The sequence below is a fragment of the Arachis hypogaea genome, chromosome 10, assembly GCF_003086295.3.
Source record: "Arachis hypogaea cultivar Tifrunner chromosome 10, arahy.Tifrunner.gnm2.J5K5, whole genome shotgun sequence".
Classification (NCBI taxonomy): domain Eukaryota; kingdom Viridiplantae; phylum Streptophyta; class Magnoliopsida; order Fabales; family Fabaceae; genus Arachis; species Arachis hypogaea.
Window position 1 is genome coordinate 63365335 of NC_092045.1, and position 14158 is coordinate 63379492.

The following is a 14158-nucleotide window of genomic DNA, read 5'->3' on the forward strand; positions in this document are numbered from 1 at the left end:
AAAGTACCACGTTAACTCCCATGTTAACTTGGTTAACGTGGGAGCTAACGTAAGAGATGAAGAGTTGTCGACAATGTTAGTGACACTCAACATTGTCACTAACGTTGAAGCAACCACACAACCCCCAAGAGCCACGTTAACTTCCCCGTTAACTTGGTTAACGTGGAAGCTAACGATGAGGAATGAAGGATGGGCCAACGTTAGTGACACTCAACATTGTCACTAACGTTGGGATGGCTAAGAGTGGCCACGTTAGAAGCCACGTTAACCTAGTTAATGTGGACTCTAACGTGTGACCTATGGGCACATTGGAACGTTAGTGACAATGTTGAGTGTCACTAACATTCTTGAAGGTTGGCAAAAGCCACATTAGAAGCCACGTTAACTTAGTTAACGTGGGCTTTAACATGAAGCAAGAAGGGGCACACTAGAACGTTAGTGACAATGTTGAGTGTCACTAACATTCTCGAAGGTTGGCAAAAGCCACGTTAGAAGCCACGTTAACCTAGTTAACGTGGACTTTAACGTGAGGCTAAGGGGTGCATTGGAACGTTAGTGACAATGTTAATTGTCACTAACGTTCTCAAACTTATACTTTCGCTAAATGTTAAACACCCCTGACGTCTTGAGCTAAAGTCTCTACCCACTTCACACTTTCTCTCTGCAAGTAAAGCCAAGCCCAAATGAAGAAAGGAACTACTTCAAACTTAAGACCAAAAGGCCCAAGACTTGAAGAGCCAACTAGAAGCTGAGAAGAATAGTATATATAGGAGTAGCTTTGAATTGTTTAGGGGACGGACGGAGAGCTAGGAAATAGAACTACTCTTTGTATTTTACTTTCTCTGCACTTCTAGCTTTATCATGTATTCTCCATCTTTGATTTTAATTTCTAGAGCTATGAACAACTAAACCCCTTTCATTGGGTTAGGGAGCTCTGTTGTAATTTGATGGATCAATACTAGTTTTCATTATTCTTCTTCTATCTTTCCTCTTGATTTTACTTGAAAGCTTTCAATCTTCATCCAATTGGATAGTTATCTTGGAAAAGAAGCTATTCAAACTTGGATCTCTTCGGAAGCTTGAAAGAGGAGTGAAGAGATCAGCTATAAATGCTTTCTCATGCTGGACCACATTGGGTGTGGATGGGTATGTGGCTATAACCCTCTCAACACTTGATTTGGGAAATGCATGTGGTATAATCAGTGACCATACTTCATCTCTTCTCATGAGCAATTGACCAAGGAATTGGCTATTGATCAAGATTTGAGAGATTGAACCACAAGAAATTGTTGTTCAATCACTTAAGATTGCCAAGGAGATCAATGAGTGCATTGATTGAGGAAGAGATGAGAATGAAATTGATCCAGAGAATGCAACATCTCCTGAGCCTAATGAACTCCCCATTTCTGATCTTACCCATTCTCTTTAATTTCTGCAATTTACTTTTATGAGCAATTCCCCCATTCCCAATTACAATTCTGCAATTTACTTTCAGTCATTTACTTTCCTGCCATTTTATTTTCTGCAAGTATCAACTCTCTTCATGGATTCGCTCAACTAGAACATTCCTCTAATTAAAGTTGCTTGATCAATCAATCCCTGTGGGATTCGACCTCACTTTATTGTGAGTTTTTACTTGACGACAAATTCGGTACACTTGCCAAATGGAGATTTATTGAGAGACAAGTTTTCCCCCGATCAAGATTATGGCGCCGTTGCCGGGGATTGATTGTGCATCGACAATGATTACATTAGAGGATCACTAGATTGAGCATTTTTGTTTTGTTTGATTTAATTTTCTATTTGAGTAATTTGTTTTCTGTCTTAGTTAATTTCTCCCCTCCCCTGTTTCTTAGTTTTTCTTTGTTATTTACAATTCAGTTCACTAACCCCACTAACTGTTTGATATAATGTATCACTGACACTAACAGTAATCCTAACAAAATACTCTCTGCATTTCTTTTCTTTGCTTGTACTCTGTTGGTTGTATGACAGGGAGAAGAGGCGGGGCTTCAACTTCCTTTGATTCTGAACTTGAGAGAACCTTCTTGAGATTAAGAAGGGAGGCAAAAGAAAAACATGTGGTTGGTGCTGAAGAAGAGGAGGAACACTTTGAAGAATACTTTGAAACAACCATGGAAGACCATCGTGAGGAAGAGGTTCACAACCATGGTGGAGGAGGTAGAGCAAATCCTGGTGGGGAGGATAGAAGAGTCTTGGGCTCTTATATCAACCCAAACCCAGGGAACTGCGGAAGTAGCATCCAAAAGCCAGCCATCCATGCCAACAATTTCGAGCTAAAACCTCAGCTTATCACTCTTGTGCAGAATAATTGCTCATTTAGAGGAGGTGCTCATGAAGATCCAAATCAACACTTGACCATCTTCTTGAGGATTTGTGACACAGTGAAGTCCAATAGAGTCCACCAGGATGTCTATAGGCTGCTCTTGTTCCCTTTCTCCCTCAGGGACAAGGCATTCAAATGGCTCGAATCCTTCCCAAAAGAAAGCCTGACAACTTAGGAGGAGGTAGTGAATAAGTTTTTGGCAAGGTTTTACCCCGCCCAAAGGATCAATAGGCTGAGAACTGAAGTACAGACGTTCAGACAACAAGATGGGGAGATACTTTATGAAGCTTGGGAAAGGTTCAAAGACCTAACAAGAAGGTGTCCACCAAATATGTTTAATGAATGGGTGCAGTTGCATATCTTCTATGAAGGCTTGTCATATGAATCAAAGAAGGCAGTAGATCATTCCTCTGGAGGATCCTTGAACAAGAAGAAGACCATTGAAGAAGCCATATATGTCATTAAAACTGTAGTTGAGAACGACTACTTCTATGCTTCCGAAAGAGGGAACACTAGAGGGGTAATAGAGCTAAACAATGTAGATGCTCTGCTGGCTCAAAACAAGCTCATCACCAAGCAGCTAGCTGACCTCACCAAGAAGATGGAAAGAAGTCAAGTAGCAGCAATCACCACCTTATCAACAACCCAAGAAGAAGTTGAAGAAAAGGACCTTGAGCAAGCCAACTACATTGGGAATTCACCTAGACAGAACCATGATCTATACTCCAAGACATACAACTCTGGATGGAGGAACCACCCAAACTTTGGGTGGGAGAATCAGCAAGAGCAAAGCCAAGACCAGAGACGATACAACTCCAACAACAATGCAGCTCATCAACAATTCACACAGAGGACATATCAACACCCCCACATCAACACATCTCATCCATCTACTCCTAATCCCAACCTACCATCATTTGATGATAGAATCTCAAAGATAGAAACCCTCCTTAAAAGCATATGCAAAGACATTCAAGACAATAAGGTGTTCAAAGAGGAGGTGCGAGCCAGTATGAAGAATCGGGGAGAAGCAATCAAGAAGCTGGAATTCCAAGTGGGATATTTATCTGAGAAGATTCCCAGACCCACTGATAGCTTTCCAAGTGACACGGAGAAGAATTCGAGAGGTGAAACGAAGAAAGTAAGATGGGAGGATTGCAACATAGTCACTACAAATGATAAGGAGACTGAAGACAAGCCAAGCAATCTGACAGAATAACCTGAAGATACCTTAGTAGAGAAGGAGAAGAAAGACCATCAAGGACCAGAAATCTCACAACAGGAGCTGCTGAAACTATATGCACCATTTCCCCAACTGTTTAAGGGTGCTGTGGGAAAGAGAATATACTCAAGGTTCTTGGACTTGTTTGCATCCTTGAATGTGAACATACTATTCATCAAGGCCATTCAGCAAATGCCAGCATTCATCAAATATATGAAGGAACTTCTTCCCAGGAAGAGTTCACTCAAAGGGGGCCAGACTATAGTGATGAACAAAGAATGTAGTGCTCTGATTCAACCTGAGCTACCTACAAAAAGAAGAGACCCAGGGAGTTTTCACATCCCTTGTGCCATAGGGGAGACACTTTTTGATAGAGCACTTTGCGATTTAGGAGCAAACATCAACTTAATGCCCCTATCCCTGGTGAAAAGGATGCAGATCAATGAGATACTACCCTAGATGTAGTCAAAAGGTTGGCCGACAAGACTCAAAAGCAAGCAATAGGAGTGGTGGAAAATGTGTTGCTCAAAGTTAGAAAATACTTTCTCCCAACAGACTTTGTCATCCTGGACATGGAAGAGAGTCACCTGCACCCAATCATACTGGGAAGACCATTTCTCGCTACTGCTAGAGCACTCATAGATGTGGAGAAAGGGGAGCTAATACTGAGAATCCATGATGAGAAACTCAGCTTTAATGTCTTCAAAGAAGAAGACCAAGAGTACAAGGAATCAAGCAAACATCATGATGAGCTGTTAAAGGAAGAAGCAAGCACTGAAGCACAGCCAGCTCATCCTGAGATTCACTGGGTTGATGGACAAGGCAAACAGCAAGTGCCACAGGTCAAGGAAAAATTGGAAGAACCTAAGCCACCAGAGGCTTGTGAGGACATGAACAAAAGCTCATCAAAAAAGGAGGTCACTGATGAGCGGATAATTTGTACGCTTTTTGGCATTGTTTTTAGTATGTTTTTAGTATGATCTAGTTAGTTTTTAGTATATTTTTATTAGTTTTTAGTTAAAATTCACTTTTCTGGACTTTACTATGAGTTTGTGTGTTTTTCTATGATTTCAGGTATTTTCTGGCTGAAATTGAGGGACCTGAGCAAAAATCTGATTCAGAGACTAAAAAGGACTGCAGATGCTGTTGGATTCTGACCTCCCTGCACTCGAAGTGGATTTTCTGGAGCTACAGAAGCCCAATTGGCGGGCTCTTAACGGAGTTGGAAAGTAGACATCCTGGGCTTTCCAGAAATATATGATAGTCCATACTTTGCCCAAGAATTGATGGCCCAAACTGGCGTTCAAAGTCACCATCAGAATTCCCAGCGTTAAACGCCGGAACTGGCACAAGGATGGGAGTTAAACGCCCAAACTGGCATAAAAGCTGGCGTTTAACTCCAAGAAGAGTCTCTATATGAAAATGCTTCAATGCTCAGCCCAAGCACACACCAAGTGGGCCCGGAGGTGGATTTTTATGTCATTTACTCATCTCTGTAAACCCTAGGCTACTAGTTCTCTATAAGTAGGACCTTTTACTATTGTATTTTCATCTTTTGATCATGTTTTTATGATTGAACCCTCTTTGGGAGGCTGGCCATTCGGCCATGCCTAGACCTTGTTCTTATGTATTTTCAACGGTGGAGTTTCTACACACCATAGATTAAGGTGTGGAGCTCTGCTGTACCTCGAGTATTAATGCAATTACTATTGTTCTGCTATTCAATTCCGCTTGTTCTTGTTCTAAGATATCACTTGTTCTTCAACTTGATGAATGTGATGATCCGTGACACTCATCATCATTCTCACCTATGAACATGTGCCTGACAACCACCTCCGTTCTACCTTAGATTGGGTGGATATCTCTTGGATTCTTTAACCGGAATCTTCGTGGTATAAGCTAGAACTGATGGCGGCATTCAAGAGAATCCGGAAGGTCTAAACCTTGTCTGTGGTATTCTGAGTAGGATTCAATGATTGAATGACTGTGACAAGCTTTAAATTCCTAAAGGCTGGGCGTTAGTGACAGACGCAAAAGAATCACTGGATTCTATTCCAACCTGATTGAGAACCGACAGATGATTAGCCGTGCCGTGACAGGGTGCGTTGAACATTTTCACTGAGAGGATGGGAGGTAGCCACTGACAACGGTGAAACCCTACATACAGCTTGTCATGGAAAGGAGTAAGAAGGATTGGATGAAGACAGTAGGAAAGCAGAGAGACGGAAGGGACCAAGCATCTTCATACGCTTGTCTGAAATTCCCACCAAGGAATTACATAAGTATCTCTATCTTTATCTTTATGTTTTATTCATCATTCATAACCATTTGAGTTTGCCTGACTAAGATTTACAAGGTGACCATAGCTTGCTTCATACCAACAATCTCTGTGGGATCGACCCTTACTCGCGTAAGGTTTATTACTTGGACGACCCAATACACTTGCTGGTTAGTTGTGCGAAGTTGTGTTTATGCCATGGTATTGAACACCACGTTTTTGGATTCATTACCGGGGATTATTGGAGTTGTAGTGATCACAATTTTGTCCACCAAGTTTTTGGCGCCGTTGCCGGGGATTGTTGAGTTTGGACAACTGACGGTTCATCTTGTTACTTAGATTAGGTATTTTTCTTCAGAGTTCTTAAGAATGAATTCTAGTGTTTCATGATGATCTGTTGAAGTCTGGCTGGCTGTGAAGCCATGTCTAATTTTATTGGACCGAGGTTTCAACTTATCATCACAAGAGCTCGTTGATTTCTATCAATCTTGCTGTTGGAGCAATGATCTGCTAAGGCTTGGCTGGCCATTGGCCATGTCTAGTGTTTTGGACCGAAGCTTTCTTTGAAAGCTTGGCTGGCTATGAAGCCAGGTCTAATTCCTGGACCGGAGTCTTAGACTAGCATTGCAATGATTCCTGGAATTCTCATTAAGAATTTTGATACCTTTATTTTCTTTTTCCACTTAATTTTCGAAAAAACAAAAAAAAATTTACAAAATCATAAAATCCAAAAATATGTCTTGTTTGAGTCTAGTGTTTCATGTTAAGTTTGGTGTCAATTGCATGTTTCTGTTCTTTTTGCATTCATGCATGTGTCTTCATTAATCTTCAAGTTGTTCTTGATGATTTCATTGCTCTGATTTTTAAATTCTCTTGACTTGAGTGTTTTGTGTTTCTCATATGCATTCTCATTTTGTTAGTGTCAGTAGTATACAAACTGCCAAGTTTGGTGTCTTGCATGCATTGTTATTTGATTTTAGTTGCATTTTGATTATTCCTTGTTATTAAAATCCAAAAATATTTTTAATTTGTGTCTTTTCAAGTCAATAATACAGAGGATTGAAGATTCAGAACATACAGCAGAGAAAATACATAGAAAAAGCTGGGCGTTCAAAACGCCCAGTAAGGAAGGCAAACTGGCGTTTAAACGCCAGCCAGGGTGCCTGGTTGGGCGTTTAACGCCCAAAAGGGTAGAGCTTTGGGCGTTAAACGCTAGAATGTGCACCATTCTGGGCGTTTAACGCCAGGATGGCACAAGAGGGAAGATTCTATTTTCAATTCAGATTTTTTTTAGTTTTCAAAATCTTTTCAAAATCAAATCTTTTTCAAATCAAATCTTTTCAATCAAATCTTTTTCAAAATCAATTTCTTTCTATTTTCAAAAATACTTGCTATCAATTAATGATTTGATTCAACAATTCAAGCATGTTGCCTTTTCTGTTGAGAAAGGATTAATGTTTGAATCATATCTTTTCTTGTTAGGCAAGTCATTAATTTTTAAAATCAAATCTTTTTAAATTGCTTTTCAAATCATATCTTCTCAATCACATCTTTTTAAAACCAATCATATCTTCCTAATCACATCTTTTTCAAAATAGTTTTCAATCAAATCTTTTTGATTTCTAATTTCAAAATCTTTTTCAAAAATCACTTTACTTCTTTCTCAATCATGGTTTTCGAAAATCAATTAAAGTTTTTCAAAATGTTTTCAAAATCTTTTACTTAATTTTCGAAAATTTCTTCCCCTCTTCTCACATCCTTCTATTTATGGACTAACACTATTCCTTAATGCACAATTCGAACTCCATCTTTCTTGATAAATTTGAATTTTCTACCTCTTCCTTTTATTTTTCTTTCCCTCTGACACCTCAAGGAATCTCTATACTGTGACATAGAGGATTCCATATTTTCTTGTTCTCTTCCCTTTCATATGAGCAGGAGCAAAGACAAAAGCATTCTTGTTGAGGTTGATCCTGAACCTGAAAGGACCTTGAAGCGAAAGCTAAGGGAAGCTAAGGCACAATACTCTGTAGAGGACCTAACAGAAATCTTCAAAGAAGAAGAACTCATGGCAGCCGAAAACAACAACAATGCCAACAATGCAAGGAAGGTGCTGGGTGACTTTACTGCACCTACTCCCGACTTCTATGGAGAAGCATCTCTATCCCTGCCATTGGAGCAAACAACTTTGACCTTAAGCCTCAATTAGTTTCTCTAATGCAACAGAATTGCAAGTTCCATGGACTTCCATTGGAAGATCCTCATCAGTTTTTAGCTAAATTCTTGCAAATCTGTGACACTGTCAAGACTAATGGGGTTGACCCTGAGGTCTACAGACTTTTGCTCTTCCCTTTTGCTGTAAGAGACAGAGCTAGAATATGGTTGGACTCACAACCTAAAGAAAGCCTGAACTCTTGGGAAAACCTAGTGAATGCCTTCTTGGCAAAGTTCTTTCCACCTCAAAAATTGAGTAAGCTTAGAGTGGAAGTCTAAACCTTCAGACAGAAGGAAGGAGAATCCCTCTATGAAGCTTGGGAAAGATACAAACAATTAATTAGAAAGTGTCCCTCTGACATGCTTTCTGAATGGAGCATCATAGGTATTTTCTATGATGGTCTGTCTGAACTGTCCAAGATGTCTTTGGATAGCTCTGCTGGAGGATCTCTTCATCTAAAGAAGACGCCTACAGAAGCTCAAGAACTAATTGAAATGGTTGCAAATAACCAATTCATGTACACTTCTGAAAGAAATCCTGTGAACAATGGGACAAATCAGAAGAAAGGAGTTCTTGAGATTGATACTCTGAATGCCATATTGGCTCAGAACAAAATATTGACTTAGCAAGTCAATATGATTTCTCAAAGTCTGTCTGGAATGCAAAATGCACCAAGCAGTACTAAGGACGCTTCATCTGAAGAAGAAGCTTATGATCCTGAGAACCCTTCAATGGAAGAGGTGAATTACATGGGAGACCCCTATGGAAACACCTATAATCCTTCATGGAGAAATCATCCAAATCTCTCATGGAAGGATCAACAGAGACCTCAACAAGGTTTCAACAACAATAATGGTGGAAGAAACAGGTTTAGCAATAGCAAGCCTTTTCCATCATCTTCTCAGCAACAGACAGAGAGTTCTAAGTAGAACAACTCTGACTTAGCAACCATGGTCTCTGATCTAATCAAAACCACTCAAAGTTTCATGACTGAAACAAGGTCCTCCATTAGAAACTTGGAGGGACAAGTGGGTTGATGTGTGGAAAACGATCCAACACAAAACTCACCGGCAAGTGTACCGGGTCGCATCAAGTAATAATAACTCACATGAGTGAGGTCGATCCCACAGGGATTGAAGGATTGAGCAATTTTAGTTTAGTGGTTGATTTAGTCAAACGAATCAAATTTTGGTTGAGTGGGTTGTATTTAACAGAAGCTAAATTTCTTGGAATGTAAAGGGAGAGGGGGAAATTGCAGTAAATTAAAGAGCAGGAAAGTAAACTTGCTGAATTGTAAAGAACAAGAATGTAAATGACTGAAACTTAAAGTGCAAGAAATGTAAATTGCAGTAACTAAAAGTGCAAGAAATGTAAATTGCTTGAATATAAAAGGGGAATTAAGGATTGGGAATTCAGAATTCCAGCAAGAGAAAGTAGATTGCAACAATTAATAAAGTAGAAGATGAATTAGAAGCAATTAGAACTCAAACAGTAAAGAAATTAAGTGCAGCAAAGGTTCACAGAAGAACCAAAAGGAAATTGGGATCTCAGGACTCCAGAGACTAGGTAGCAAAGCCTAGATCTCAATTGCCCTCCCAGATCCAAGTTCTCAAAGCAATTGACAAGAAATTGAAGAAGAAGCAGTAAAGGGGATGTAAGTGAATTCAATTATGCAGAAGAGAAATTAAAGAGCTCTTGAGTGGAGATTGAGACAGAATTTCCTCAATTCTTAACACCCAAAACTCAAAACAAGGAAATGAAATATGCCCCAGCAAGAACGAGGAAGAAGAGAGATCAATTCTCCTCCCCAATTCTCTGAAATCTCAGTTCAGTCTCTCAAGAAAAGTTGCAAAAATTCAAAGCTCAAAGAAAGTGCAAAATTCAAAAGTCAAGCCAAAACGTTCTAATTACATCAAACTAGCTCCTATTTATACACTTTCTATTCTTGGATCTTGGGATTTGGATGGGCTTTTGATTTGGTCAAGAAATGAATTAAATTGGATTTTTAATTCAATTTTTGGCCCAAAAACAATAGCTTCCAGGAGGCTGCCTTGCCCTTGTGGAGGGCAGGGCAGAATTTGGTGCGTGCGGCCATGGTGCGGGCGTGATGCGTTGGTGCGCCAGAATGGTGCGCTGGCCGTGCCACAACAAAATGCTGCCCTGCCCTCGCGGAGGGCAGGGCAGTGTCTCCAAACTGAAGTCCCGCGTTTGAGACATGGCAGAAACACACGCTACTCAATTTTCTTGGCTTTCTTGGCACCATAATGAAGCCTAGTTCCTTGCTTCCTCATTGTGCCGTGTTCGAGACTTGTAGTAAGCATAGGTGAACTTTTTCTTTGAATTTCTTCCCTTGGTGAGCCCGATACTGCCCTTGAGGAGGGCAGGGCAATGTTTTGATCCTCTTGATTCCAAGGCACAGATTTGTGCTCTGCCCTTGTAGTGGGCAAGGCAGAGTTGCCTTTCAAGCTTTGTTCCCTTATGTTGCCCTCCTAGAGGGCAGTGTGCCCCTGTGGAGGGCAATGCTTGCTTCCTCCATTATGCGCCACGCCTTTTTCTCCTTGGGCCACGCTTCCTTAAGCTACGCTTTTCTCTTTCATTCTTTTCTTCACCTACAATAAACCAAAACAACCACTCCAAGTATCACTCAATTCACAAAGCTTATAAACAATTAAAATTCAATTAAAATTAGCTTAACCTCATGAGTTAACATTAATTCCATGGTGGTTGTTTGATTTAAAGAAGTTATGCATTTCACTGCAAATCACTTACTTAGGATGCAAGAAAGTGCATAAAGACTAATAAAACAAGTGAAATTAGCTTGAAAAATGGGTATATGATGACTTGTCATCACAACACCAAACGTAAATCTTGCTTGTCCCCAAGCAAGCATCAAATTTAAGAGCAATTGAAATGAATAAGAAAAGAACACATATCCTTATTAGGCATATAGCAGAACTTGATTTATGGGATCTTTATGCAGACAATGATAACTCAATTATTGTTGTTGTTACATAATATACATCTTTCCTCAAAGGTTTGCTAAACTTGCTGTTATAAGACTTACTTTTTAATTACTCCCTTGCTAACTTTTCTTTCTTATAATGCTTAACAAGCTTATTATTCTTTTGGAGGTTTAGTGTCAAATGTTGCAGTAGTAGCCTTTGGCTTTATTTTTTTTCTTTTGCTCAACATCTTTCCACCACAGACACATGGCTCACTAATTCTTCCTAGGATCATTGATGCCCAGCATCTCTTTGGATAACTAAAAGTTCTGTATCTAAGTTGCTCTTTATTGTGGACTTTCAATTGGCCATCCAAATCAGTTGATCTAAGTGACCGGGTTTTAAAATACCCCTTAGAATTTACTCATCCAAGCATATCTTAGTACAAGAACACACAGGAATATGTCCTAGGGTCCAAACTATTGGTGTCCAACCTTTATTCTTTGTTTTTCTTGCCACTTTGGCTTTTCTTCTTCCTTTTCTTTCTGTTTTGTTCTCAAGGGCTTTTTTCTTTATTGATGAGAGTCTTTATATCAGCAAGCTAACTCACACTTTAATGAAAATGATGTTATGCAACAATTATTTCATGAGTTATGCATTTAATCAAACACATATACCACCATTAACTTTCATTCTTACTTATGCAACATTGGATATTTCACTTTTCAATTCAAACAATTCTCTTTATTTAAGCATGTGGGAAACAAAACAAATTTCAAGCTAAGTGATGGATAGCAAGCATTATGCAGATTTAACATTCTTAACAAACAATTTCACTTGCAACTAGATAACACTTTAGCAAGACATACAATGGTTTCCAGATTCAAAACATTTCACAGCAGCAAGGATTAAGTTTAGATACAACCTTTGAAGTTGCAGCCCTTTGATTCTTCCTTCTGTTGTGTTCTCTTTGAGTTAAGATGCATAATATCTTCAATTGTTGACTCTTATCCTGCATAATTCTCAAAGTTGCTTGCTTCTCAAGCCTTAATTGTATGGTTAGTGTGCATAAATTGAGTGTGTCTCTTGGTTTTATTTAGGTGTGAGAACACCAAACTTAATTGTTTGCCACTGCTTCTGATGCAACAGTTAACCATATATGAAACCTTGTGTCCTTGATAAAGGTTATGAAATTAAAGCTAGAAAAAAGTTAAACAGTTGAATAATGTGTTTGGTTGCTTGGAGCTAGCATCATGCAGGAGGTGAGAATGTTTTTGAGTGAGATTTTTGGGTGGAACACCAAACTTAGAATCCTTCATTCTCCCTTAAATTATTTTGGTGTGTAACACCAAACTTAGCTCCTTGCAATCCATACCAATTATTCAACATTTTTATTGAAAAGGCTATGAAAAGAAAACTACCTCAGGTCGGGTTGCCTCCCAACAAGCGCTCTTTTATTGTCACTAGCTTGACATTTTCTATTCTGCTGATCATGGAGGTTGAAAATCACAGTGCCTTAGCTTGTCTTTCTTCACTGTGAACTTCCTTCCGGTTTCCTCTTTGATGACCTCTATAAATTCTTGTGGAAGGATCTTAGTCACAATGTAGTGATCAGACAACTGTGGGGACACCTTCATGGTTTGAATATTGATCATCACTCGATCCCCTAGTGAAAATTTTCCAGTGGGGATTTTCTGCCTTTCTTTAGTTCTATCCTCTGTCTCTCCTTGAAAGAATCCCTTGTTGTGTTCTTCTTGGCTGGTACTTCCTTTGTCCGGTATTTTCTTCTTGTCCTCTATGATCCTTTTCCATCCTTCCTTCTTTGTAGCATCTTCGTTGTTGGTTGGTTTGTCTTCAATGGTTTTGAGGAAAGTATTTGGTTTCTTCTCACCCATTTCTGCAAAGTACTTCGCCAGTTGAGCTATCTGCTCCTCAATTCCTCTGATTAACATCTCTTGGTTCCTTGTTGTTTCCTCTTGGTGTTTCATCATTCTCTCTATTAGGATCTCCAAGTCTGTGATTCTCTGAGAGTCTTGTGAGATTGGTTGGTTATGAGATGTTAAAGGTTGGAAGAGTGGGTGTGATGGTGGCATGTAGTGGTTGTTATTGCTGTAATGGTGTTTTTGCTGGGTTGAGAAGTTGTGGTTATTGTAGTTGAAGTTCCTTGGTTCGTGATTTTGGTTTTCAGTCCTTCTCCAGTTGGAGTGAGTCTGGCAGTGTGTGTTTTGTGAGTATTGGCTTTGATTGGCACTGGTGGATAGTTGATGTTGGTTGTTTGTGGTCATGGATTTGCCCTGGTTGAAATTCTTTGTTCTTGATATCGGGCCTCCCCATTCTTAGATAAGAATGAGGTCTCTATGGTGGAAATTTGGCATTCACTGCAGCGGACTGCAGGCCATCAACTTTTCCATCCCTCAGCCCATATGTTGCTGTGTTTGATGTTGCGTTTGATTGTTCAGGTTCATGGATGCCTTCATTCCTTCAAGTTTCATTACTTCTTTTTCAGAAATTGCATTCTGTGGTTTCTCGAATGAGTGTTGGTTGATGACTCCTTTGTCATTGAAATTTGCAATTCCTTGGTAGTTGTTGTTGCTTTGAGTAGGCATCTGAGAAGTATCCACTGCTTTTCTTGTTTCTGGGGTTAGTCCTTCATAAAAAGCTCGGAAGCCCACTTTATCAGTTGCTTTCTTGTATCTTTCCCAGGCTTTGAAAAGTGGTTCTTCCTCCCTTGTGTGAATAGATGTTCTCCTCTTTCAACTGGATGATCTGTCTGGATGAGGTGAATTTGGCCAGAAATTTGGTGACCAAATCTCCAACTAGTGATACTTCCTTGGGGAAAAGTTTCAAACCATTGTGCAGCTTCACCCTTTAATGAGAAAGGGATAACAGGATCTTATAAGTGTCATGATCTGGACCATCAGTTTTGACTGCATTACAAGTCTTCAGAAAGTGGATATGTGTTGCTGAGGATCTTCCGATGGATTTCCGTCATAAGAACATTGTTCTTAATGAGTGTAATAGTGGTGGCTTCATGTCATGATACCTTTGTCTGTAGAAACTCGTACGCAAAAAATCAAGATGACCAAAACAACGCTTGAGTTGAGTGCAGTTAATGAGATAAATGTAGCAGTAAAAGAGGCAATTTCTCAAACAG

General features: G+C 39.5%; 1 non-coding gene across 1 annotated transcript; it reads right to left on the reverse strand.

Annotated features, from left to right (window-relative positions):
• Positions 1-8319: 8319 nt before the first annotated feature.
• LOC112718694 (small nucleolar RNA R71) lies at positions 8320-8427 on the reverse strand. The gene has a single exon (XR_003161023.1). It is a non-coding gene; the product is annotated as a small nucleolar RNA R71 (small nucleolar RNA).
• Between the last annotated feature and the right edge of the window lie 5731 nt (positions 8428-14158).